This window comes from Castor canadensis, chromosome 11 (genome assembly GCF_047511655.1).
Source record: "Castor canadensis chromosome 11, mCasCan1.hap1v2, whole genome shotgun sequence".
In the NCBI taxonomy this organism is placed as follows: Eukaryota; Metazoa; Chordata; class Mammalia; order Rodentia; family Castoridae; genus Castor; species Castor canadensis.
The window spans coordinates 47,385,283-47,410,519 of record NC_133396.1 but is presented as its reverse complement, the minus strand read 5'-3'; the positions used below and the strand labels follow the sequence as shown (position 1 = coordinate 47,410,519).

The window sequence follows — 25,237 nt, the reverse complement described above, 5'->3', positions numbered from 1 at the left end:
TATATAAACAATAACAAGGGGAAAAGTAGTAAGTACCATAGCATGAATACAGAAAAAAGTTTCTTCTGGGTAGAAAAAAATTAGGAAAGGCTGTCTGGAAATGATGAATCTGATACGTAGATTCGAAGGACAGATTAAAGGAAGAGGATACATTAAAGAACACAAAGTTCTTCCTAAGGGTAAATCACAGAAACACACAGCAGGTACCAGGCACCAGTGGCTCACACCTGTAATCCTAGCTACTCAGGAGACAGAGACCAGGAGGATCAAGGTTGGAAGTCAGCCACAGCAAATAGTTCTGGAGACCCTATCTCTAAAAAACCCATCACAAAAAAAGGATGGTGGAGTGGCTCAAGGTGGTGTAGGACCTGAGTTTAAACCCCAGTACTGCAAAAAAGAAAGAAAATATGGCAGGCAATGAAAAAAAGGATGAAGCCCATATGACCCTTGGCTCACACATGTGATCCTAGCTAGATGGGAGGATCCAGAGTCAAGGCCAACCCAAACAAATAGCTAACAAGACCCCATCCCCAAGTAAACAAAGCAAAAAAAAGAAAAAAAAATCTATGGAAAGATTTGGCTAAGATTTATCCAAGCTAAGATCTGTCTAAAGTGCAAATAAATGATAAGGATATTAAAATTTAATGAAAATTTTGGATATAGTAAAATGAATTTTTAATTTGTCTCTAATAATTCAGCAGTGACTTCAAAATTTTACAGTATTACCATGGTGCTATTATCTTTGTAATCACATTTCAAAATAAAATTGTAACAAAGCAATATAACTAAACCATTATTTAAAGCATTCTCGTTCTTTGAAACTTGGCTAAATGAGTTTTCTGCATAATGGTCGAGAAAACACAAGGGCCCATAAATCTAGAGAGACTGAAAACCATCTTAAGCATTAGTTCTTATTCTAAAGGAAATATCACAACATACCCCCAAAACATCAACTATTACTAGCATAGATTATACAGAAGAACTAAAGTTCTTTAAAGAATGTTTCTTTTCAAAATGTCATAAATAGGGCTGGCAGAGTGTTCAAGTGGTAGGGTGCCTGTCCAGCAAGCATGAGGTCATGAGTTCAAACCCCAGTACCACTCCCCAATCCCCCAAAAAATGCTATAAATAATGAGGCTGGGGGAGATGTAACTCAATGGGGTTGAACACTTACCTAAAGTGAAAGGCCCTGAAATTGAACCACAACATAAGAAAAAATGTTCAAAATACTTTGTCGACCTTGATCCCTCCTTTCTTTTATATCCAACCAATTTCTTTGTCCTGCAAAGTTTACCCCCTCAACATTTATTCATTCTCTCATGTCCATCTAGACCAGTACCATTACCTTACACATCATCTCTTACCTGTACTAATTTCAACACATCTCCCTAATCCAGTCTTAACCTGCTAACATCTATCCACTACACAACCCCTGGGGTCATCTGTTTAAAATACAACCTGATCCTATCACTTTATTTATAAACAACCCTTCATTGGCTCACTTTTTAAAATGTATTTAACAAATATTTTTATAGTACTTACAGTAAGTAAGGCACTATTTTAAGTGTTTTACAAATATCAATTTGCTCTTCCTCACAACAATCTAGGAGAATTTACCTGGTCCAATAAAACACATTATGTAAGCAACAGAGCTGGAAGTTAAATCCAGGTATCTAGGCTCCAAAGTCTGAGCTCTTAGCCACCATACTTTGCTGCCACTGTATTTCCTAAAGTATACATTTTTTTAATAGTGTTTGATTAGAGCTGGCTCCTGCCCATATGTCAAGTTCCATTTCTAATCAAGCCTCACCTTATACTTCAGTAACACCGAGTCCCATACCCTCCTCACTTTGTAACCTTTTTGACTGTATTCTTGCTGTCTCTTCTGCCTAAAGAACCTTGAAGTACCTCAGCATAGTTCCTACAGTAGAGTACATTGAATACATTTTGATGAAAGAATGAATTTTTTTGTGTGTGGTGCTGGGATTTGAACCTAGGGCCTATACCTTGAGCCACTCCACCAATCTCAGGACCTATACCTTGAGCCACTCCACTAGTCCTTTTCTGTGAAGTTTTTTTTGAGACAGGTCTCACAACTATTTGTCCGGGCTGGCTTTCAACAGCGATCTTCCTTATCTCTGCCTCCTGAGTAGCTAGGATTACAGCCATGAGCACCTGCACCCAGCACGAATGAATTTTTTAATATCTTTTCTTATCACTTTATATAATACCCACATCTATTCAATAGTCCAAACCCAAAGAAAGAAAAATCAATTCCTTATTTTCCTCATCCCTCACCTCCTGCATTTCCCATATCAAACAAATTTTATATATACTAAATAAATCCCCTTTCAAATTCGTACTTTCAACCTACATTTTCACTTAGTCTCCTCTTGGGCCTATCAGCCTCTACAGCTGCATCTTCCACAATGCTGACAAGTGCTTCTCTAAAAGGCAAATCTAAAGATGTCATTTAGCTGGGCTGGGGGGTTAAATCAAATGGTAAAGCACCTAGCTCGCAAGAACAAACCCCAAAGCCCTTAATTCAAACCCCAGTACCACCAAAAAAAAAGGCCAGTGTAGTGGTTCACAACTGTAACTATGGTTTAAGGCCAGCCAGAAAAAAAGCTTGAGAGACCCCATCTCAACCAAAAAAAGGTGAGCATGGCAGTTCACACCTGTCATACCAACTAGCAGGATGCAAAAAATGGGAGGACAGCAGTCCAGGCTGGGCGTAAAAGTGAAACCTATTCAGAAAGTAACTAAGTTCAAACTTCAATACCACCAAAAAATACTACTACTAATAATAATAATGTCATTTACTAAAATCCTCCACTGGTACCACAAGGGCAAAAGCCGTGATTCTCTAAAACAATCAACTAGGGGGTTACTGAAAATGTAAATATCCCTGGTGCTACCACATGAAATTCTGATTGCCTAAGTCTAAAACGGAGATAGAAATATTCATTTGTAATGGGTAATTCCAATACACATGGTTCATGCAGCAGCCGGCCTGCTCAACAGGCTAGATGAAGTATTTGCTCCAATCTCACATGCTATGTCTCCCAAACTGAACCATATGAAGTATCCTTAAACTTACCAACTATTCTTTCTGTACAAATGACTTCCTCTGTACAAATTAACATTCTCCCCACTAATCCCAAAGAACATAACAGGCTTTCTTCAAAAATCTTCAGCCAACATCTTTAAGACTTCCTTGAAAATTCTAAGCTCTCACTCATACCACCAAGTATATATTTTGATTATATCACCTTTACATGTCAAGTATTTATAAACTTTTAAGATTTTTGAAGGCAAAAGCTGACAATCATGTTTGTTGCCCTAATCCTTAGTGTATTGTTTAGTTTAAAAAATATTTACTAGTATGAAAAATTAAAAGAAAAACAAAAATATTTAATGGCACTGGATGTTTTAAAAAATAGAAACCCGGGGGCTGGTGGAATGGCTCAGGGGATAGAGGGCCTGCCTAGCAAGCATAGGGTCCTGAGTTCAAACCCCAGTACCACAAAAAAAAAAAAAAAAAAAAAAAAACAAAGGAAAGAAACCCAGGCAGGACATGTCTTTAACCCTAGCTACTTAGGAGACACAGATCAGGAGGTATACAGTTCAAAGCCAGCCCTGGGCAAATACTTCAAGAGACCTAATCTCAAAAACACCCATCACAAAAAAGGATTGGTGGAGTGGATCAAGCAGTAAGAGCACCTGTCCAGGAAGCATAAGTCCCTGAATTCAAATCCCAGTGCAGCTAAATATAAACTAATTAATTAATTAAGCTTTACATAAAATAAATCTCTTTCAGGACATGAACCTACAAGCTCTATTTTAAAATAAGGCTCTAATCAGTCAAAACAGTTTGTTTTCTGCTGCAGTATGTTATTTTGGGGCAAGAGAATAAGATTCATCCAACTACTAGCACAGAACTTACTTTACTACAGTAAGAAACCCCATTTGCCTTGCTCCTCAGATCACAACAGTTTCCCTCTAAACAAGACCGTAAATTAGCTCTTCTCTAAAATTCCAAGTCCTTATTTACATCAGTCTTAATAACAAATTTTACTGACCTTACGCTCAGTATTCTAGAGTAATATATACTTATATATAGCTTCTTCAAAAACTCTCTGTTTGATCTTTATTATCCTACCTATTATGTATGTTAAAACATCTTAAGACATAGTAAAACCTAAACTCATTAAAAAAAAAAAAACTAGGAAAAACTGGCTGTTATTTAAACTAATAATACTCAAAATGCTAAACAAAATGTCCTGACAGTTAAAACAAAGATGTAACTTGTTTTAACAAGTGGGGAAGGGCTGGTGGTGTGGCATAAGTGGTGGAGTGCTTGCATAGCAAACACATGGTCCTGAATTCAAAACCCAATACTGAGACAGGCAGACCATTTACCCATACAACCTATAAATTGCTCTTTAAACAAAGATGGGACTTCTGTACCCTCTGGCCAAAGCCCGTCACCCTTTCTCTTGTGGTGCCTATACTTTCCTTTTCATTTCAACAAAGCTTTACTACTGCTTTGCAATCTGTGCCTCCATCCAGTTCTTTGTTCAAAAGACACAAGGACTTGAGATTTTCTAAACCAGGTCTCCTGAGACCACATGGGTAATAGTACTACCAAAAATATAAAATAAGTGGTGAGAGAAGACAAATCTGCCTTACAGACACATTCCAAATAATGTTATATGGACGCTTTCCCATTAGAACCTGGCTTGTTTCCTAAAGATAAAGTAGGGAAGAGAAAAATAATAAATTCACAGGTGATAAAACTGGCAAACACCACATTAACAAAGGGATGAAGATTCACATCACCAATGATGTTGGTGCCTGATAGGATGTGATGAAGTGCATTTCACAACTGGGACATTTTTTTTTCCCCCCGATAAAAACCCACGGGTCTAGTCTCAACTATAAAAATAAACATCGCACAGGGCAGGCAAAGTGGCTCAAGTGGTAGAGGGCCTGCCAAGCAACTGTGAGGTCCTGAGTTCAACCCTCAGTACCACAAGAAAAAAAAAAAAAATCAGACAAACATAGGTGGAGTACATTCAACCAGTACCATTCAAGACTGTCAAGGTAGGAGGAAGGAGAGATAAGAGAAACAGAGAGGGTAAATTTGATCAAAGTACATTAATGTATGGAAGTAGCACAATGAAACCTTTTTGTATAGTTAACATACTAATTTAGAAAAAATAACTGTCATGGCCATGAAAAACAAAAGGTGACTGACAAACTGTCAAAGACCAAGAGACCAGACAGATAATACAACCAAATGCAATGTGGTAACTCATATCCGACCTAGAGCAGAAAAAAGAAGACAGCAAGAAAAAAACTGTAGTCTCAAGTTTAGCTAATATTACCAAGATTAGTTTCTTAATTTTGATAGTTGTACCACACAGAAATTTAAGATCTTAACAATAAGGAAAATTGGCTGTGAGGTACATTCAGGAACTCTCTATACTATCTTTATAACTTTTTGATATATCTAAAATTACTCCAAAATAAAAGTTGTTTTTAAAATGGGAGGGGAGGGCTGTGGATGTAGCTCAGCAGTAGAGCACTTGCCTAGCATGGGCAAAGCCCAGCACTGCAAAAATGAGTAAGTGGGTAAGTAAGTAAGTAAGGGATGTAAAGATTTTTAAATTAATGATTAAAATTTCAAACAAAAAGTGTTCTCATTACTGCCAGGCATGGTGACAGATGCCTATAGTCCCAGCTATGCAGGAAGCAAGAAGATATTTTGAACTCATAAGTTCAAGACCAGCCTGGGCAACATAGTGAGACTCCCCCCACCCCAAATCTCAAAACAGAAAGTTCTGATTGTTAAAATAAATGTAGTTGCTTATTTGCAACATAATTTTATGTTTAAGGCATCAAATTTAGCTGGGTGCCAGTGGCTCACCCTGTAATCCTAGCTACTCAGGAGGCAGAGATCAGGAGGATCACAGTTTGAAGCCAGCCCTGGTGAACAGTTCATAAGATCCTATCTCAGAAAAAACCCTAAATAAAAAAGGCTTGATGGAGTGGCTCAAGGTATAAGCCCTGAGTTCAAACCCTATACCACAAATGAAAGTGGAGGGGGTTGGGAAGGAAGATAGGGTCATGGCTCAGGTTATAGAATGTGCATGTCCACCTAGCAAGCATCAGACCCTGAGGTTAAAAAAAGAAAAAAAAAGTTGTAAGGCCTATATTAATGAATTTATGTTGGTTACCAGTAGCTTATGCCTATAATCCTAGTTACTTGGGAAGCTGAGATCAGGAGGATCCAGGCCAGACCAGGGAAATAGCTCCCGAGATCCCATCGCCAAAATAACAAAAATACAATAGGTTGGAGGTGTGGCTCAAGTGGTAGACTGCCTGCTTTACAAGCATGAAGTTCTAACTGAGTTCAACTCCACTCCCACCAAAAAACAAACGAAAAGAGAGAGAGAAAGAGACAGAGAGAGAGAGAGAGAGAGAGAGAGAGAGAGAGAAGAGAGAAATGCATGTTTGCTTATATGGTTAAACTGTACCTTAAGATAGTCCTTGGGAAAAAAAAAAAAAAAAGCCAGGCACTGGTGGATCACGCCTTTAATCCTAGCTAGTTAGAAGCAGAGATCAGGAAGACTGAGGCTCAAAGCCAGCTTAGGCAAACAATTCGCACCTATCTTGGAAAAAAAAAAATCACAAAAAAGGGCTGGTGGACTGGCTTAAGGTGTATACCCTAAGTTCAAACCCCAGTCCTGCCAAAAGAAAACAAACATACCCTTCTATCTTTGCCATAAATTAAAACTGGATTAATCCACAATGTGCAAAACATAAAACTTTTTATAATGCTTTCAAAAATTAGAATTCTTGGGTCTGTTGGTATAACTCAATGGAAGAGCACATGCTTAGTATACACAAGGCCTTGGGTTCACCCTCCAGCACCTAAAAAAATAAAAATAAAATTCCTGACATTTTCCCCAGGTTCTTAATTTTACTATTATCAAAAGACAGTTTTCTCTGAAAATTTCTTAGCCTCAGTTGACTGCCGATTCTTGTCAACACAAGAGCCCCTACAGCAGATAACCAAAATGTGTATATCATTTATCTGGTTAATTCACTTCTCAAAGCTGAAAATTTTATGGAAGTATAATTTTGTTCCCTGGGACAAAATAAAATCTCCATGGAGGAGTATCACCCTAACTCTGAAGAGATAATCAGCAGATTTGCAAAGAACTTTAGGATAGCCAATCAACGTCCCCCCTCCCCCGTGGATCCCAGGGTCTAGTGCACACTAGACAGTTGCTTATACCCCTACCCTAGCATACTTTTTTTCACATAATCCTGCATTCCATCAAAGACAACAAGTATTTACTTATTAATACTATCCTTAAAGCAGTATTAGGCACTTTCTGGTAGTTCCTACTCAAATGTTCAAGGCCTTATGCATGCAAAATAACAAATACAAGATGGTAGTTGACCCATGCCTATTTAAATGATGCGGGCAATAAATGCCAGATTGTCACCATTCTAAAAAATGAAATTTAAGCTGGTGAAGTGGCTCAAGCAGTAGAATGCCTGCGTAGCAAGCATGAGACCAAGTTCAAACCCCAAGTGCTGCCCCCCAAAAAAAAGTTTATCAAAAAATAAAATTTAAAAGTTAAGTTTAGCCAAGACTAGAGTCACATCCTGACAGAGCACTTGTCCTGGTGTGCTAGAATTCTTGGACAGAATCTGCTGGTCTTGATTCACTGGTGAGGGGTGCTCAGTGCCCATGTTAAGTGTCCAGATCAGAAACATGGTAGTCTGGATCCCAGAAAGTTTGGGTTGGCAGGTCCTTTTCTTTATGGCCTTTAGGGAGTTGGTATCTGCTATGACATACTGTAAATCTCTCTCCTTCTAGGGCTACTACAAAATTCCAGGAAAGGGAAAGCTTCCAAAGCAGCCCATCATCCTGAGGCCAAATTCTTCAGCAGAAGAGCTAAGGAAAAGATTAAGGGTGTTTGGGGGGGGGGGGGGACCTGTGTCCTGGCGGCTTGAAGTCATGAAGGGAAGTTCATTAAATGCTAACAAATTCTTTAAAAAAAAAAAAAAAAAAAAGTAAGTTTAATCACTATAAAAAGAAAAGAGAGTATTTTATCATGTAAGCCAATACCCAAGTGGTTCAGTGACTAAGATTTACCTCAAACTAGTCACTGACCTTAACCTCTGAAAAAAAATTTTCAGAATTTTAGTTCTTTTATCCATAAATATACCAATCTACCTCAAAAAGTCACTGAAATAACAAACAAAAATAGATACCAAGTTCGATATTAATAAAGTTTTACAGGAAAGCTTATGACAATGTTCAATGATACTTTAGAGAATACCATTCCAGAAGCATCCTTGACAAATGCAGATTAATACTAACTACACAGTTTTGATCAAAAGCCACTATCTTTTAAAGAGAAAACAAGTCAAAATGAGCACTTATGTATGATGCTTACATCCAGTGGGTATAAAGCCACGAGTATCAATTAAAATCTGTAACTGCTATGCCAAGGATAAAAATTATATACCTAGCAGAAGGTAAAGTCCCACTTAAATGACTGGGGCAAAGTGTCATACAAAACCAGCAACAATGCTAGAACAATGCAAAAAGACTTCACTGCAGTCAACTATTAGGCTTATAAAATATAACATCTTTCTTCATAAAATACAAGTAGATATGCTTTTCTTTTCAGTATTCATATTGTATACCATTAGTATTATTTTAAATACAGCAACTTATCAAGTAAAAACCATTTAACAGTTTTACAAGACACAAAAACAGTGGCAGCCAGTGGCTCATACCTATAATCCTGGCTACTCAAGAGGCAGAGATCAGTAGGCTCTCAGTTTGAGGCCAGCTCAGGCAAATAGTTCTTGAGACCCTATCTCAAAAAAAAAACATCAAAAAAAGGGCTGGTAGAGTGGCTCAAGGTTTAGGCCCTGAGTTCAAACCCCAGTGCCACAGAAAATAAAAAAGAGGAAAAGTGCCTGCTTTGCAAGCATGAAGCCCTGACTTCAAACCCCAGTCAGAACAGTGGCAAACAATTTCCACTTCAAACTTAATTCTCTTACCAAAGTACATAAAAACAGGTAACCTGTCATTATTAAATATTTTCACAACAGAGACTTAGAGGCAAGTAAAAAATATCTGTGTGTGGGGGTGGAGGTAGCTTAGTGGGACAGTACATTCAGGTGGCAAGCCCTGGGTTCTATCTCCAGCGCTGCAAAAAAAAAAAAAAAAAGAAAGAAAAAAAAAGAAAAACCTAAAGGGACCACTGCAGACATGGCCAGTTCAGTTTAAAACCAAATGAGCCTCAAGTCCCTCTGGCAAAAATGTGCGTGACTCACTGTTTCAGAACTCAATGGGAAGAACTGGAAAATTCACTTTGCCTAACGTTTTGCTTTGGGCTTGTTTTTTAACACAACTGTCTTAATACTGACAAAAATTACAATTTCTATAGCTTATTTATTAAGATGATAAATTGTGAGTAATATGAACCACATGTAAACAAAAAAGGTCTTATTCTTCTCCTGGATACTTAAAATATAAGCCATAAAGTCAAGTCATTTACATATACATAAAACCTAATATATAACCAAAAGGGAAACATTTACATTCCTTTTAAAAAATATAATACAGACAATACAACATGGATGTTCTAAAGTAGAAAAACAAATATTATGAGATACTGACTTTTCCTTCCCAGGAAAAAATCCAAATCTCTTTATATTAGAGATATTATCTGGAAAATATTTAAATCCTATATAATAGGATTTAAAAAGATACCACTATTACTAAAAAATGAAATTCATCCTACTCTCATTAGAAGTTTTATACATACAGGACTGTGAAGAATTTAAAAACTAGATCTCCAAATTAAGCAAAAGATCCTGCCACATGTACCAGAAATGTGCACACACATACATTCCTTTTGTACTCAAGTCAAATTATCTTAAGCTCCTGATTGCTGAAAAATCACCACTCAGTGTACTTTTATAACTACAAACAGTAGGAATGGAAATATGTCAGACATACAATATAGGGAATTAACATTCTCAACCTATTCATTCCTCACCATATTAACCCTTCCACTTTCTAATCACATTAAGAACAAAACAATAAAAATATAACATAAATTGACAAACACTTGTAAGACTCGTCAAAATCTCATTACCACATGAACTCGAAATTCTTTAAAAAAAAAAAAATGCCTACTACCCATATTAATTAAAGTTGACCTACCCCTATGTAAGATAGTATCTCACAAAAAGGTCCCTTTTAAGGAACAACACAAGAGAAAAGGTCTGTATAAGAAGCTTTTAACAGAAATTATCTCATTTTTCATCTTCAATGTTCACTACTTAAAAATCAAAAATAGTCAATGTTTTAGTTCAAACTGAAGTAAAAGAAAACATTTGCAGTACTTACTAGATTTTTTTGTGGCATACCTACTATTTCTTGCTAAATATTTCTAGCATTTATTTACATTTGATTAGAATAATTAAAAACATTAACAAGAGTATTTAGTTTGTACTTGTATTTTACATATTTACCTATTCACACAAATATATAGACAATAAGTGTCTGCTTTGGGAGGGACACTGCTTTTATCCCAATTATTCAGTCCCCATCTTGCAAAAAAAAAAAAAGTGGAAAATGTGAACTATTAAGATTTACTACAGAGAAATGCCTTTGTTTAGCTATAATTAGTATCAAATAACCTTACAAAGCATAAGGAAGAAAATATGCTTTCAAAGGGCAATCTAGCATTTCACAGCTTCTGCTCCCTTACTCCACCCAGTCTTCTCGGCTCAATGGCTGTTCACAGCATCCACAAATATTAGCCCATTTTTTAAAAAGGAGGTGGGAGTACCAAAATAGGGCTGGCTCCATTGAAGTCAACATATGCAGAAATATTTATGTGAAAAACTGGGTTCCTTTCTCTGAATATATTATATATATATAAAATATATATATTAAACATATATATGTGTATATATATGTGTATATATATATATATATATATATCTCGCTGGTACATGGAGGGAGTTTTAGGAAATCCTCTCTGAACAATCCAATGATTTAAAATAGAAGGTGAAGGAATAAATCACCCTAAATACAGATTACTCTTCTGTTTTAATAAGAACTGGAATTTACAACTGCCAATTATTTGGTAAAAGTATCCTGAAAGACATTCATTGGAGATTAAAGGCTAGCTCATGCCTTAAAACCAAACCATAATTTTTAAAGTAAAAGATTTATATATATTCAACATTATATTGCTACTGGCATATTCGAAGTAGGAAATATTCCTGATTAAGGGATTGAACCGTGCAGCAATTACGCTCTGCAGACGGGTAAAATTTAAGGAAACACTGTGGCAAAAGGGGAGGGAAGACAACGTTGCTGGTATGAAAGGCCCAAGGGTCTCCTCCGCCCTAGCCTCAAAAAGAAATTCACAAAACAACCCACCCCCAACAAAAATAGAATTACCAAAAATGGCCAGTTTTGTTAAACCTTTAAAATGTTACTAATCTCAAGGATTGTGTACTTAAAGGGGAGGCGAAATAACAGTGATACCTTTATTTTATTCCGTTGCCTCTTAAGGAAAGGGGGTGGGGGGACCTTGGCATGACATCGCCCATTGAGAAGATACCACAAATCTGTTCCTTCTCTTCAAAAGCACAATTTCTTAACCGAAGGCCTGATATGAATTACACTCATCTCCGAAGAAAAATTTTCTATCCTCATCCCAAGGAGTTTCTTGCTAAGTCACTGAAGAAAGGCAGAATAATAAATAAAGCCAGAGACCTTGCTCTCTCCTATCTCAGATACCGAAAACCACCTCCTGTTCGCTGTGATGTTTCGAGGGCGACAGTCACAATCTGCCCACCATCTCAAAGGCATTTTCTCACCTGCGAGGCTAGACAAGATAAATGGGCAGGGGCACTGCGTTTCCTAAAGGAGTGGGGAGACGAGGTTACATGAAGGGGGAAGCCTCGATGCTCAGTGTTAGCAACGTCAAAAGGCAACTCCCGTCGGAGGAGACGAAGGCAGAAAGAAAAACCCTGCTCGATTCGGTGGGTGGCTGCTGAAGATCGCTCAGGGGGTCCGGCCGCTCATCATTACAGGGTGCCGCACTGGGAGGCCGGGGAGGCAGTGGGCCATTCTCCCCAGGTCAACCCCATCCTAAGGACAGGGCGGGACGGAGCGCCTGGAAGGCTTTGGGGGTGCCTGAGCCGGGTCCTAGAGCCCACAGAGGCGGAGGGGTGGAGACTGCGGTGCTCGCCTTCACCGCCGGGGAGAGGAGGGCCGAGCCCTTTCCCCAAGATCAGAGAGTGACCTGCTCCCCACGCCCTTCCCACCCAAGAATACTTTTCTTGCTAAGTCACGACGGGAGGAGGGCGATCCCCAGTCGGGGAGTGCCGCGGATGGAGCGGCGGCGGCGGCGGCCCCCGGCACCCCGGAGCCCAGCCGGAGGACGCGAGCGAGGGCAGCGCCCTCACCGGCCAGGCCCCCCTCCTCCGTGCCACTCACTCAACGGCCGTCGCGGCCGCCATTTTGAGAGCGAGGAGAGAAGAAGAAGGAGGAGGCGGCGGCAGGGGGAGGGGAGAATGGGAGGGAGGGGAACGGCGCAGCCACATCCTCAGGCCGCCGGGCCCGGCCCGCGGCCGCCCGAGCGCGGTGGAGGAAACAAGAGGGAAAGGCACGGACCTCGCCGCCTTACCGGAGCGCTGCACCGCCGCCTCCGCAGGGTCTCTTCCGTCCTTCACTCCCATCCACCGGCGGGGGAGGGGGGAGGGAGAGGGAAGGGAAGAAGGAGGGAGGGAGGGAAGGAGGGAGGGGGAGGATGGCGCGCTGGGCCCGGTCCCGGGGAGGGGGAGGGGAGGGAAGCGGGCGGGCTCCTCAGCCGTTCCGGGGCTCGAGCCCAAGCCCGGCGCTCGCGGTTTCTCTCCCTCGCGCCCGAGCGCTCCCCTCCTGCTCTTTCTCGCTCCCTAGAGCCTGGGGCGCTGCTCGTTCGCTCGCTCACTCGCTATCTCGGCCGCCGGACTCCGCCGCCGCCCGGCCGCTCCAGCTCCGTCTGTCACAGGAGCTGCCCCAACGCCCTGACGTCACCGCGCCGCCGCCGCCGCCGCCCCAGACCCGCCAGGAAGAGGGAGGGGAGCGGAGGAGGGGCTGCTGCGCATGCGCCGAGCTGGGCCGGGCCCGGAGCCGCACTGCCTTCCGCCTAGCGGGCTGGCGGCTGCGGTTGTGCGGTTTGGTGGTACCGAGGGGCCCGCGGGCGAGTTTGCGCACGCGGTGCCGCTTTTGACACTGCTCATGCCGCTGTCACCTTGAAAAGAGCCTCTTTTTTTCCCCTAGGCCCTGGTCTGACTTGTAGCGCCTCGTGGAGTCTGGCTCTCCTTACCTCAACGCCCTGCCTCAGTCCTCTTACTACGCTGTCCCCGCCGGACATCAGGGACCCGGTGGCACGGCGTATCTCCGGCCCTGATGGGCTCCAGAGTAACAGGAGCCCGGGTCAGGCTGTCGTCCCTCCTGCCTGGGGTTTAGGGATTATCCCTCCCCCATAAAAGGAAAGGAGTAGGTTGGTTGACTTGGAAGGAAGAAATGTTGAGGTTAAAAGGCTGATGGAATGCCTTAATTGTCTTCCTTTGTATTATAGATTTTTAATTGGGACGATTCTCTTTCAGATGTGATTCAGCTATTCTTTTCCTTAGTCACACAAGCATACGTCGGAGACTCCCAGAAAGACCTGGAACTTGATTTCTACAAGGGGTGTGTGTGTGTGTGTGTGTGTGTGTGTGTGTGTGTGTGTGTTAAATTATGGGTTGAAATATTGATGACCAAGAAGTCTAGAGGATTTGTAGTCAATTTACTCCACACAGAGACACTTGATTTTTAAAAAGGCAAAGTTTGGGGCTCTGAATAATTCAATGTAGGCTAGTCTTTTAATAAGAGGTATTGACAGATTATTTTATCATTAATTTGTATTGTCCAAGGATAATTCCTGAAACAGGCTCGGGCTTATGTTTGCCGATTTTACTACCCTTTGTACACCGCGCTTGGGAAACCCAGAGTTAACGTCTCTGATATGAATCCTGGCGTGGCCACTTGCCAGAACTGTGACCTTGAGTAAATTACTGTACTTCTCTTTGGCCTCAGTTTCTGTATAAAATAGATCGAATAGCCTCATTTTGTGGATGAAATGATAGCCAGGCATTATGGCACATAGCCCCTGCTATCTGGGCTCAGGAAGTAGAATCAGGAGTTCCTAGTCGGCAAGATTCTATTTCCATAATATTAATAATAATAACAATAATAATAACTAACTTGTAAGCATTCTCTGAGTGCTAGACAGAAGATGCCGCATGTGTAATGTACCTAACCTTAGTGAGGACTTGTAGGTAACTCACAACCCATTACTGCTGCCTGGTCCCAAAATGAGTTTCCTTTTATCAAGAAAGATGGTCTCTCGAAGTGTTCAAAAGGAACATGAGCCAATAGTCTGCAGCGATTGGGGCTTTATCTTCACGAGACAGAGAACTAAATCAAGTGTTCTTTGGAAGCTCTTGCCCAGGTTTTACAGTCTAGGATTCTCTAGTCAGAAATAAGGACAAGAGGAAGCACAGAGGTTTGGTCTGTGCTATTACTTACAACCAATAAGTGTCAATAAACATGCAGGAAATTAGAACATCTCTTGTTCTAAGAATCCACCACCTTTCATTTTTACCTTTTAAAATATTTAGTAATGCCTGATATACTGCTTAATATTTAATCAGCTGAGTAAATCACTTCTTTTTTAATGAATGCTCCAAAAGTCAACAAAACTGGAAAGAAATCAGAAGCACATTGTTAAATTGATAAATGCCAGTTTAACACAAATAGGTAACCCCTAACTTCTGTAAATCTTGAGCTCACGTGCTTATGTATTTTAGAAAAATTTTAAATCTGTATGATTTAATTGTGTACTAAATTGAGATCAGATTTTATTCCTATAGTAATTCTCCAAAAGAATAAATTCCCTTTAGAGAGCTGGGCGCCTATGGCTCATGCCTATAATCCTAGCTAATTGGGAGGCTGAGATTTTTGAGCATGTAGGTTTAAGACCAGCCAGGGCAAGTAGTTCAGGTACCTCGTCTCCAAACTAACCAGAACAAAATGAACTAGCGGTGTGGCTCAAGCAATAGAATGCCTGCTTTGCAAGCATGAAGCCCTAAATTCAAACCCCAGCCCTACCAAAAAAAAAAAAAAGTCCCTTTGGAGGAAGATATAAGAACTTTCCCCATGGAATATGATTTTTCTGAACAGAAAAGTGTTATGGTTCTGTGTACTTTCTGTTAGTTGCTACTACTATAAATCCATGTTAATAAATGCTTGTCTACTGAAAATGGAAAATTAGGACAACTATGCTATCAATCACAATTCATAAGGACTCATATAGAACCTACTATATCCATCCAGGAAACATTTAATAATGGATATTTAGAATGATGTTTCTTGAAAAGAAAGGAATAAACATCCGTTTTCCTTAGAACAATTTTAACAATCTCCCCATTCATTTGAATTGCAAATCTTTATTTTTCCAGTAGCCATTTTCAAACTGGAAACATTTGTTTAAATTGCTGCAGTAAAATTAGTGTTACTTTAAACATTTCTGCAAATAAGCTGAAAGAAAAGCACTCCAAAAATACTGCTATTGGGGAGAGAACAAAATGTCTTCCAAAAGTATCTCCAGAGCAAAAAATCTGTTTATAATGAGTACAATTGTAAAAACATTATTTTGATAATTCAACTGTCCTCTGTAGTTTATAGGCAAATATACATTGTTGTGCATGCAAATTTGATAGCAAAGTAATCAGCAAATGGTGAGAAGGAAGCTTTTGCCCATACAAGTTATATGAATCAAAGTCCCACTTAAAAGATAGCTATGACCCAACTGGCAAGGAACTCACCAGAGGAGATTTTAGCTAATTAATTTGTGTTCCTGCCTTTCTACAAAACATGGATATGTCAACGAGGGCAGATCCAACTAGACCAGTCATTCTTCATCTCAGCATCATGACATCTTCATGTGTCATGAAGATTGGGAGGCCATGGTAACAAATTAAAGGCTATTAACAGTGTGAAATTCTCAGCCTGGACATACAAGAAGTATTCAAAGGCAGCACATTATAACCTAAAACCATATATATATATATGTTAATATAAAGAAACATAACATAAAAGGATGTCACCACATAGACTAGGCAAAAAATAAAACAAACTTTTTTTCCCTTTCTGCCTGTTTTTGTGTGTGTAGTAGGGTAAAAGCAGTCTCTAGTGGAGAACTTACAGAAGTGTTTATGAAGGAGATTATTTTAAACAGATTTTTTTTTTTTAAAGCCTAGGACTGGAAATGTAGTTTGGTGCTAGATCTCTTGCCTAGCATGCATGAGGCCCTGGATTCAATCCCTGATGATGCCAAAAATAAATAATATTAAATGGCTAGAATTTTCACTCCTTTATTCAACGAATATTTGAGTGCCTTGTACATGCCAGCCCTTGTGTTGGCAATGAGTATGCATAGTAAACAAGACAAAAAGAATCCTTGAGCTCATAGAATTTATATTCTGGTAGAAGACATAGAAAAAAGAAAAATGGTGACAAACGTAGGAAGGCCATCAACATACTGAGTGTGAGGAAAATAGGAAAGATCATCTTAGTCAGGATGGTAAGAAAAGATGTTCTGAGGCGTTATCACTCCTCAGTTTAAGCTAAGACTTGAGTAGTGGCAAAAATCTAGATTATGAAGAGGCAAGTAAAAGGCCCCAATGCACGAAAACACCTGCCATGAAAGCACTCGCTGTGTCCAAAGAAATGAAAGACTGTCCAGTGGTAAGGAGTGAAGTGAGGAGGGAGGGCTACTAACCACACTGCTCTGGAACACACTAGTCCTATTTTACTTCTACTTCATCAAGGGCCCAGCAGAGGAAGGTAACAGAAGAAAAGATTGGAAAGATGGGTCAGAATCAGATGGAGCAAGGCCTTGAGAAAATAGTAGAGAGTTTGGATTTTCATTGTTGTAGCAAAAGAGGTAAAAACTAAAACAAAAAAAAAAAAAACCCACACATTTTGACTCCAACTTTTCGATTTTTTTTTTTTCAGTACTGAGGATGAACTCAGGGCATCAGGCACTCTACTACTACACCTTTTGATCTTAAGGATTTTTTTTTTTTAAATCATGCTATTAGTGTACTTTTTATTGCAGCAAAATTCAGATTCATGCAAAAGTAGACAGAATGAAATAATAAAACCTCATGTACCCATTATCAGGTTTGACAATCATAAACTAATCTATGTTTTTATCCATTTCTTCCTTCAAAGAAGGAAGTATGAAACACATACTAAATACCACATTACTTCAACTATTAATAGTTTAATATGGGCCAGGCATACATATTACAGGTACATGCCTGTACATGCCTGTAATCCCAGCACTCAAGAAACTAAGGTAGGAGGATTGAGAGTTCAAGGCAAGCCTGGGCTACATAAGTAGTTCCAGGCCAGCAGGCTGCTGAGACCCTGTCTTAAAAATAAATAAATAAATAAATAAAAATTTCATATGTGTGATGGTTCATTTGAGTTGTTAACTTTATTGGATTGAGAAATGCATAACAGACTGTCATAGTGGTACACACCTATAATCCCAGCACTTGTGAAGCTAAGGCCAAAGGATGGCAATTTGAGGACAGCCTGGGTGTCAGAGTGAGTTCAAGGCCAGTCTGAACCAAAATGGAGATCCAGTCTCAGTGCTCCCCCCCAAATAAATAAATAAATAAATACACCTAGGAGATTAGTAAAGCATACACCTGTGGGCGTCTTTATGGGATTTCCAGAGACAACTAGGAGATGAGGGCTCTCCCCTAATGAATGGATTAAAACCCTTGATAGAGTCATAGCACAATGGCAGTACTGGGAGGTGGCTAAAGGTAAAATACTTGGATTCCTTGGCCTCTTCCTGTGTCCCTTCTCTCTGCTTCTTGTGCACAATAACATAAAGAACCTCCTCCACCACACACTCCTGCCACCATGATGCTCTGCCCAAGTGCACGGGACCAAGAAACCAAGACCTGAACTTTCTGAAATCCTGAGCCAAAATAAATAAAATGAAGTAAATACAAATAAAATAAATCCTTCCTCCCTTAAATTGTTTTTTTCTAGTATTTTGGTTACATCTACAAAAGATGTAACCAACATCTACAGTAGGTTGTTCTAAAATAAAAGTAGCTATTGTATTTATTTTAAGACAGGAATCTAGCTATGTAGTCCAGGATGGAATTACAGGCATTGACCACCAAACCTGGTTCCCAAAAGTAGCTGTTTTACAAACATAACCAGGAGCTGGGAATGTAGCTTAGTGGAAAAGAGCTTGTCTAGCAGACACAAGGTCCTGGGTTTGATCCCTAACGTTTCAAAAAATTGCTACACCATTATAATACCAAAAACAGTAACAATAATTCCTAAAGGAGAAGATTCTGGCCTGTCCTTGCTTCATTGAAGAGCAATGCTCTTCTTCATTGAAAAGAACTACTCACAATTTTCTCATGGAAATACTTGAAAATGAATGTCTCTTGGCATGGTGTTACCTGTCATAGTCCCAGCTTCTTGGAAGCTGAGGCAAGAGAATTGCTTGAGCTCAGAAGTTTGAAGCCAGCCTGGTCAACATAGCAAGGCCCCATCTCTTAAAAACAAAGTACATATAAATAAACTACTGGCCTGTTATCCAATTTAAAATGAATATTGCTGCCAAGCACGGTTTCTCACTCCAGTAATCCTCGCTATTTGGGAGGCTGAGTCAGGAGGATCATAGTCTGAGGCCAGCCCAGGCAAGTACTTTGTGAGACACTATTTCCAAAATAACCAGAGCAAAACTGACTAGAGGTGTGGCTCAAGAGGTAGAGTGCCTGCTTTGTGAATGCAAAGCTCTTAGTACAAACCCCAATCCCACCAAAAAATAAAAAATAAAATGAATATTGCTGGTAGAACTGATTTACCCAGCTTGAGTGGCAATGGTGAAAAACACACCCAGTAAATCTCTAATCTGCAAAATTTTACCCAGAAAATTGCATGTGGCCAAAATCAGGACCACAAAAGAATATTCACAGTAACACGAAACAATAATGAAACAACAACAACAAAAAATCTGGTAAATTTTATTTTAAGATTATTAGAAAAAAGAACTGATCCCAGTGAAAGTAATTCCACTAATAGTGACACAAAAACAGAAATTGTTTAATGTTACTAAATAGAGAATAGACTCACAAGTGTGATGCCCTTAGTCCAAACCCTTGTAATACCCTTCCCCACCAAAAAATATGCATGAGTAGGCATTTTAGGACTGGAGGTGTGGCACAAGCTATAGAGCACCTGCCTACCAAGTGCAAGTCCCTGTACTGCCCCCCCTCCAGTTGGTTAAATAGAGCACATATCAAAAGTTAATTAAATTAAATAGAGTTTGTTCCGGTAGATACATGTTCCCTAAAAACTCACTGAAGTGAGTATAATTCTGATTAAAATATTTGGATTTAAAAATACTGAGCCATTGTGCCCTTGTCAAGCTTCCTAAATCAAGCCTGGTGCCAGTGGTTCACACCTGTAATCCTAGCTACCCAGGAGGCAGAGATCAGGAGGATCTCTTGAGACCCTATCTCAAAAAAACCTAGCAAAAAAGGGCTGATGGAGTGGGGCAAAGGTGTAGGCTCTGAGTTCAAGTCCCAGTATGGCAAAAAAAAAAAACCTCCTTAAATCCAGGGCAACACTGTCCAATAGAAATATAGTGTAAACATGAATGTAATTTTGTATTTTGTAGTAGCCACATTTTTAAAAAAGTCAAGACAGGCACTGCAGGTAGCACATGTCTATAATCCCAGCTACTCAGGAGGAGGAGATTATGAGGATCAAGGGGTGAAGCCAGCAGGCAGAAAGTTTGAGAGACTTCATTTCAACCAATTAAAAAGCTCGGCAGCTACTCGGGAGACATAAATAGGAGGATCATTGTTCAGGCTGCCCAGGCAAAAGTGCAAGATCCTATTCAAAAAGTAACTAAAGTATAAAAAGGGCTGGGGGAGTGGCTAAAATGGGAGAGCACCTACCTAGCAAGTGCAAGGACCTGAGTTCAAACTCCAGTACCACAAAAAAAAAAAAAAAAGGTCAAAGATAGATGCGATAGTGTGGGCCTGCTATCCAAGCACTCAGTAGGCTTGACGCTCCCTGGTGGTCTAGTGGTTAGGATTCGGCGCTCTCAGTAGGCTGAAGCAGGAGGAGTATGAGTTTGAGGCCAGCCGGTTACACTGAGAGAACATCTACGTCAATGGGCAAGGGGGTATGGCTCAAAGTGGTACAAGGCCCTGACGTCAAACCCCAGTACCAACAACAACAAAAAAAATAAAAAAGTCAAAGGAGGTGAAATTAAATTTTATCTTTCTTTCTTTGGTACTAAGACTTTGAAATTTGGTGTGTATTTTACTCTGACAGGAGTCTTAAGTCTGCACTAGGCTCATTTCAAGTGCTTGATGTGTAGCCAGTTGCTACCATAGTAAACAGTATAGATCTAGAAGACAGGCAATTTATCTAGATGGAGAGAATGGTTTGAGCAATGGAGTTACAAATGTGGAAGCAAGTCGTTTGTTTGTTTTGGTGGGATTGGGGTTTGAACTCAGGGCTTTGCACTTGCAAAGCAGGCACTCTACCACTTAAGCCACACCTCCAGTCCATTTTGCTCTGGTTATAGATGGAGCCTCACAAACTATTTGCTCAGGCTGGCCTTGAACCTAGATCATATTGATCTCAGCCTCCCAAGTAGCTAGACTTACCAGTGTGAGCCACAGTGCCCATCTAGGAAGCCAATTTGGGGAACGAGAAATGTTGCTAGTGCAATTGAGAAGGAATATTTGTTTATGTAAGAGAAAGGAGAAGGTGGTTAAAGTGTTGCAGAGGGTAAAAGGGAAAAATATATGAAAAGATTGTGCTGGAAGGTTTTGAATAACTTGATTAGTGAGTCAGTCCCATTTGCTATGAAGCTGCTCTTGTCTTTGTTAAAGTCAGAAGCCAGTGACCTTCATCTTTCATAGAGAACTTTCCTGGTTTCCTTCAATAGTTTGTTGGCTCTTTTCCCCTCTCAGTTCCTATTTCTATTGTCCTCCTTCCTCCAGTACTGTACAGAAAAAGGAAAGAGTGGATTCCAGCTTTCTAAAATGATGGCCCAGAAAACCACTAAGTTATATGAAGACACAGCCTAATCATAGTTTTCATACTTTCTTTTCCTCCAAGTTTTTTTTTTTTTTTCTTTTTTTAAATGCCTATATACACGAAACAGAAAAAAGTAGGGCTTCCCTATTTGAAGTAGTGGTTTGGAGTCCAAACTGCCACCCCCTCCACCACACCACTAGCAGAAAGAAACTTGTTATGTGCTTTTTTTTTTTTTTTTTTGGCAGCACTGGGGTTTGAACTTAGGACTTCATGATTGCTAGGCAGGCTCTCTACCACTTGAACCACTCCACCAGCCCTTTTTTGTGTTAGGTATTTTTGAGACAGGGTCTTTTAAACAATTTGTCTTGACTGGCTTCGAACAGTGATGCTCCTAATCTCTGCCTCCCAAGAAGAGAGAATTACAGGCATGAGCCACTGGCACTGAGATAGAGTCTCACTTTTTGCTCAGGCCAACCTGAACAATCATCCTCTTATTTTGGGCTTCCCACTGTAGCTTGGATGACAGACCCATGCCACCACACTCACCTTAGTTGAGATGGGATCTTGTGAACTCTTTGCCTTGACAGGCCTCAAACTTTGATCCTCCCCATCTCAGCCTCCCAAGTAGCTATGACAACAGGCAAAAGGTTATTATTTTTTCTAAACTGTTTCCTTATTTTGTTTTGTTTTGTTTTGCAGTACTGGAATTAGAACTCAGGTCTCATGCTTGAGAGGCCAGCACGCTACCATTTGAGTCATGCCACCAGCCCTATGTTACTTTAAAAAAAAACAGGGCAGATATAGTTCAATGATAGTCTGTGTGCTTACCTCCACCAGGCTCTGAATTCAGTCCTTAACACCCGAAATAAAAAGGTGGTGAGCGGGTTGGGGATTTAGCTCAGTGGAAGAGTGCTTGCCTGGCAAATGCAAGGCCCTGAGTTTGGTCCCCAGCACCGGAAAAAAAAAAAAAAAGGTGGTGAGTGACCCACATATTCAGCACTAAGGAAGTTATAAATAGGTTCATTTATATTCAGACAATGGACTATTAGTCAGCCATTTAAAACTGAGCCAGGTGCCTTTGCACTTATAATCCCAGCTACTCAGGTGGCAGAGATCAGGAGCATTGAGGTTCAAAGCCAGCCCAGGGCAAATAGTTTATGGTCCGCAAGACCCTATCTTGAAAAAAAATCACGAAACAGGGAAAACAACAACAAAAAAGGCCAGAACTTTTCATTTAGGTCATATATAAGCAGATAAACTAAAATAGTTTATCAAAATGAAAAAGAAGTAAAAAAGTCCTATGTAGACAGTCACCCCAGCCCAAATTATGTTTTGGTCACGCTACATATACATAAAACATATGGTTGTTGTTGTTTTGGCTTTTTTTTTAAATGGTACTCGGGTTTGAACTCAGGGCCTCACACTTGCTTAGCAGATACTCTACCACTTGAGCCACTCCCCAAGCCCTGAAGTCTATGTTCTGAGTCCAGAAAGAGTCTTGGAAGAATGAAGTAGATCAATGTATGTATTGATATGGAGAAAATTTCAAGACATATAGTTAAATGAAAAAAAAAATCAAGGTTCAGAACAATGTAGTATAATCCCATTTACAGCAAAACAAAAACAAAAAATATATACATAAATGTAGTTTTGTGTGTCTAGGTTCTTTGGTGGTAAGGAATATATTCTAATTTTTTAAAAGACACCAAGAGAATGAGTTTAATGAGTGATCAGGAAAATGTGTGTAATCAGGTCTCAGAAATGACAGGAGTCATGGTCATGGAGACCTGGAGAAAACAGCCAATGGTCAGTAGGCTCTTCATGATGCTGCTGTTAGAAGGAATACACTCCAACAAGTTTTTAACTTTCAGCTAAATAGCCAACTTACATGGAGAGAGTTTTGATTGGCCTAACTTGAGTCATGCATTGCCCACCTTTTTACTGACAACCCCAGACAGAGAAGAGAGAGACTATTTCTAATTTGCATGATAAAATTTGGGAGTTACTAGGGTAGGCAAACCAAGAGATGACCTCCTTGATACATAAATTCAGTTTCCTCTGGGGAGAGCATGGTCTCTTACAAAGATTACTACTATGGTTTAGAATTGTCCCCCAAAAGCTTGGTTGCCAGCTTGTGGCGCTATTGGAAACCTTTAAGAAGTGGGGTTTAAGGGAAGGAAGTTAGGTCACTGGGGATGTGCCCTTGAAGGGGATATTGGAAACATGGCCCCTTTCTGATTTTCTCTTCTCATTTTGTGGCTATCGTGAGGTAAGCAGCCCCTCCTACCATATGCTCCTACCATAATCCCAAAGCAGTGGAACCAAGTGACCATGACTTAAATCATAAGCCAAACTAAACTTTTCCACTTTTTTTAACCTTTACACTTTTTGAGTTGATTATTTCAGGTATTTTGTCACAGTGATGGAAAGCTAATATGACTGTGATAAAATGGCATTCCTGGATTTGTACAGCACTGATACTGTGGGAGGGGGATTTACACCATTTGCTTTACATTAATCTGATCTGAGTTTTTGTTTGCTGTTGAGACAGGGTTTTGCTAGGTAGCCCAGGCTGGACTGTATCTCACTAGGCTGGTCTCAAATTCACGATCCTCCTGTCTCTGGTTCCCAAGTGCTATGTAATCTAAATTTTACAACTAGGAGAAAAGATCCTTGAGCTCTCTGCCTCAATTGAGGCCAGAGCTACTTGTGACTGCCAATATTAGAAAAAGGGCCCAAACGGGAAAAAATGGCAGAAAGAAACAAAAAGAAGAAATAATCTCATGGTCTACACCCTGGATCTAGTCATGCGAGAAGTTATTGCTACACTTTTCTCTACTAAGGCTTAGAAGTATGAGATATTAAACTGGACACAGTGGCTCATAGCTATAATCCCAGCTACTTGGGAGGCAGAGATTGGGAGGATTGTGCTTCGAGGCCATCGTGGGCAAAAATATTGCCCATTTCAATAAAACAATCCAGGCATGATGTTTCACGCCTGTAGTCCCAGCTATGCCTGAGATGTAGATTGGAGGATCGTGGTCTGAGGCTGCCTGAGCAAAAACTCAAGACTCAATCCAAAAACTAAAGCATAAAGGGTTGGAGGCATGGCTCAAGTGGTAGAGCATCTGCCTAGTGAGCATAAGGGCCTGAGTCCAAAAACCTAGTACTTCCAAAAAAAAAAGAAAAAAGACAAAAGAAAGAAAAGAAGTAAACGACATTAATCTAATCCCACCATCACCAATTTTTCTTAAATATGATTGAATTTCATTTGGAATCAGAAGACTCTTGACCCATATTTGAAGGTAGAAGTAGAGAAAGATATCGATGATGTTAGTATAATCACAAGAACAAATAAGTTTGTCTAAAATAGCATTTAAAAATACAGCCTAAGGCCATGTAGAAATGTAATTTGAAAATGGTAAATAAACAGTGAAAAAAGCAACCTCCAGAATGGGAAGACATTTACAAGTCATATATCTGTTTCATGGGTTGGTTGGTTGATTGACTGACTGTTTCGAGACAGTGTCTCACTATGCAGCCCAGGCTGGCCTTGAGCTCATGATTCTTCTGCTGAAAATTCCTGACTATGGGGATTAGAGGTGTGTGCTACCTTGTCTAGCTCACAAGTCATAGACCTGATAAAAGATTGATATATAGAATATATAAAGAACTCCTATCAGTTAGCAACAAAAATTGAGTAAATCCATTTAAAAATAGGCACAGGACTTTCATAGATACTTTGCCAAAGATAATATATGAATAGCCAAAAAGCATATGAAAAGATAGCCAACATCACTAGTCAGCAGAGAAATACAAATCAAATCCACAATGAGATTCTACTTTCCTGTTAGGATGGCTATTGTGGGGAAAACAAGAAAGAAAATAATAAATGCTGGTGAGACCATAGAGAAATTGTAACCCTTGTGCACTATTGGTGGGATTGTATTTTTGGCAGTCCTGGGATTTGAGCTCACAAACTTG

At 39.9% G+C, this 25,237-nt stretch overlaps 1 protein-coding gene and 1 non-coding gene across 3 annotated transcripts in view; one reads left to right on the top strand and one right to left on the bottom strand.

Moving 5' to 3' along the window:
- Pafah1b1 (platelet activating factor acetylhydrolase 1b regulatory subunit 1) overlaps positions 1 to 13,124 on the bottom strand; it is a 66,692-nt gene extending 53,568 nt beyond the window's left edge. The window contains exon 1 of one of the 2 annotated variants that reach the window (XM_020186346.2): positions 12,740 to 13,124. The gene's annotated coding sequence lies outside the window, so the exon portion shown is untranslated. The remainder of the gene's footprint in view (positions 1 to 12,739) is intronic. The other variant, XM_020186337.2, reaches the window with a different exon arrangement.
- On the top strand, positions 7,664 to 7,796 carry LOC141414437 (small nucleolar RNA SNORA3/SNORA45 family). The gene has a single exon (XR_012439465.1). It is a non-coding gene; the product is annotated as a small nucleolar RNA SNORA3/SNORA45 family (small nucleolar RNA).
- Positions 13,125 to 25,237: the final 12,113 nt, after the last annotated feature.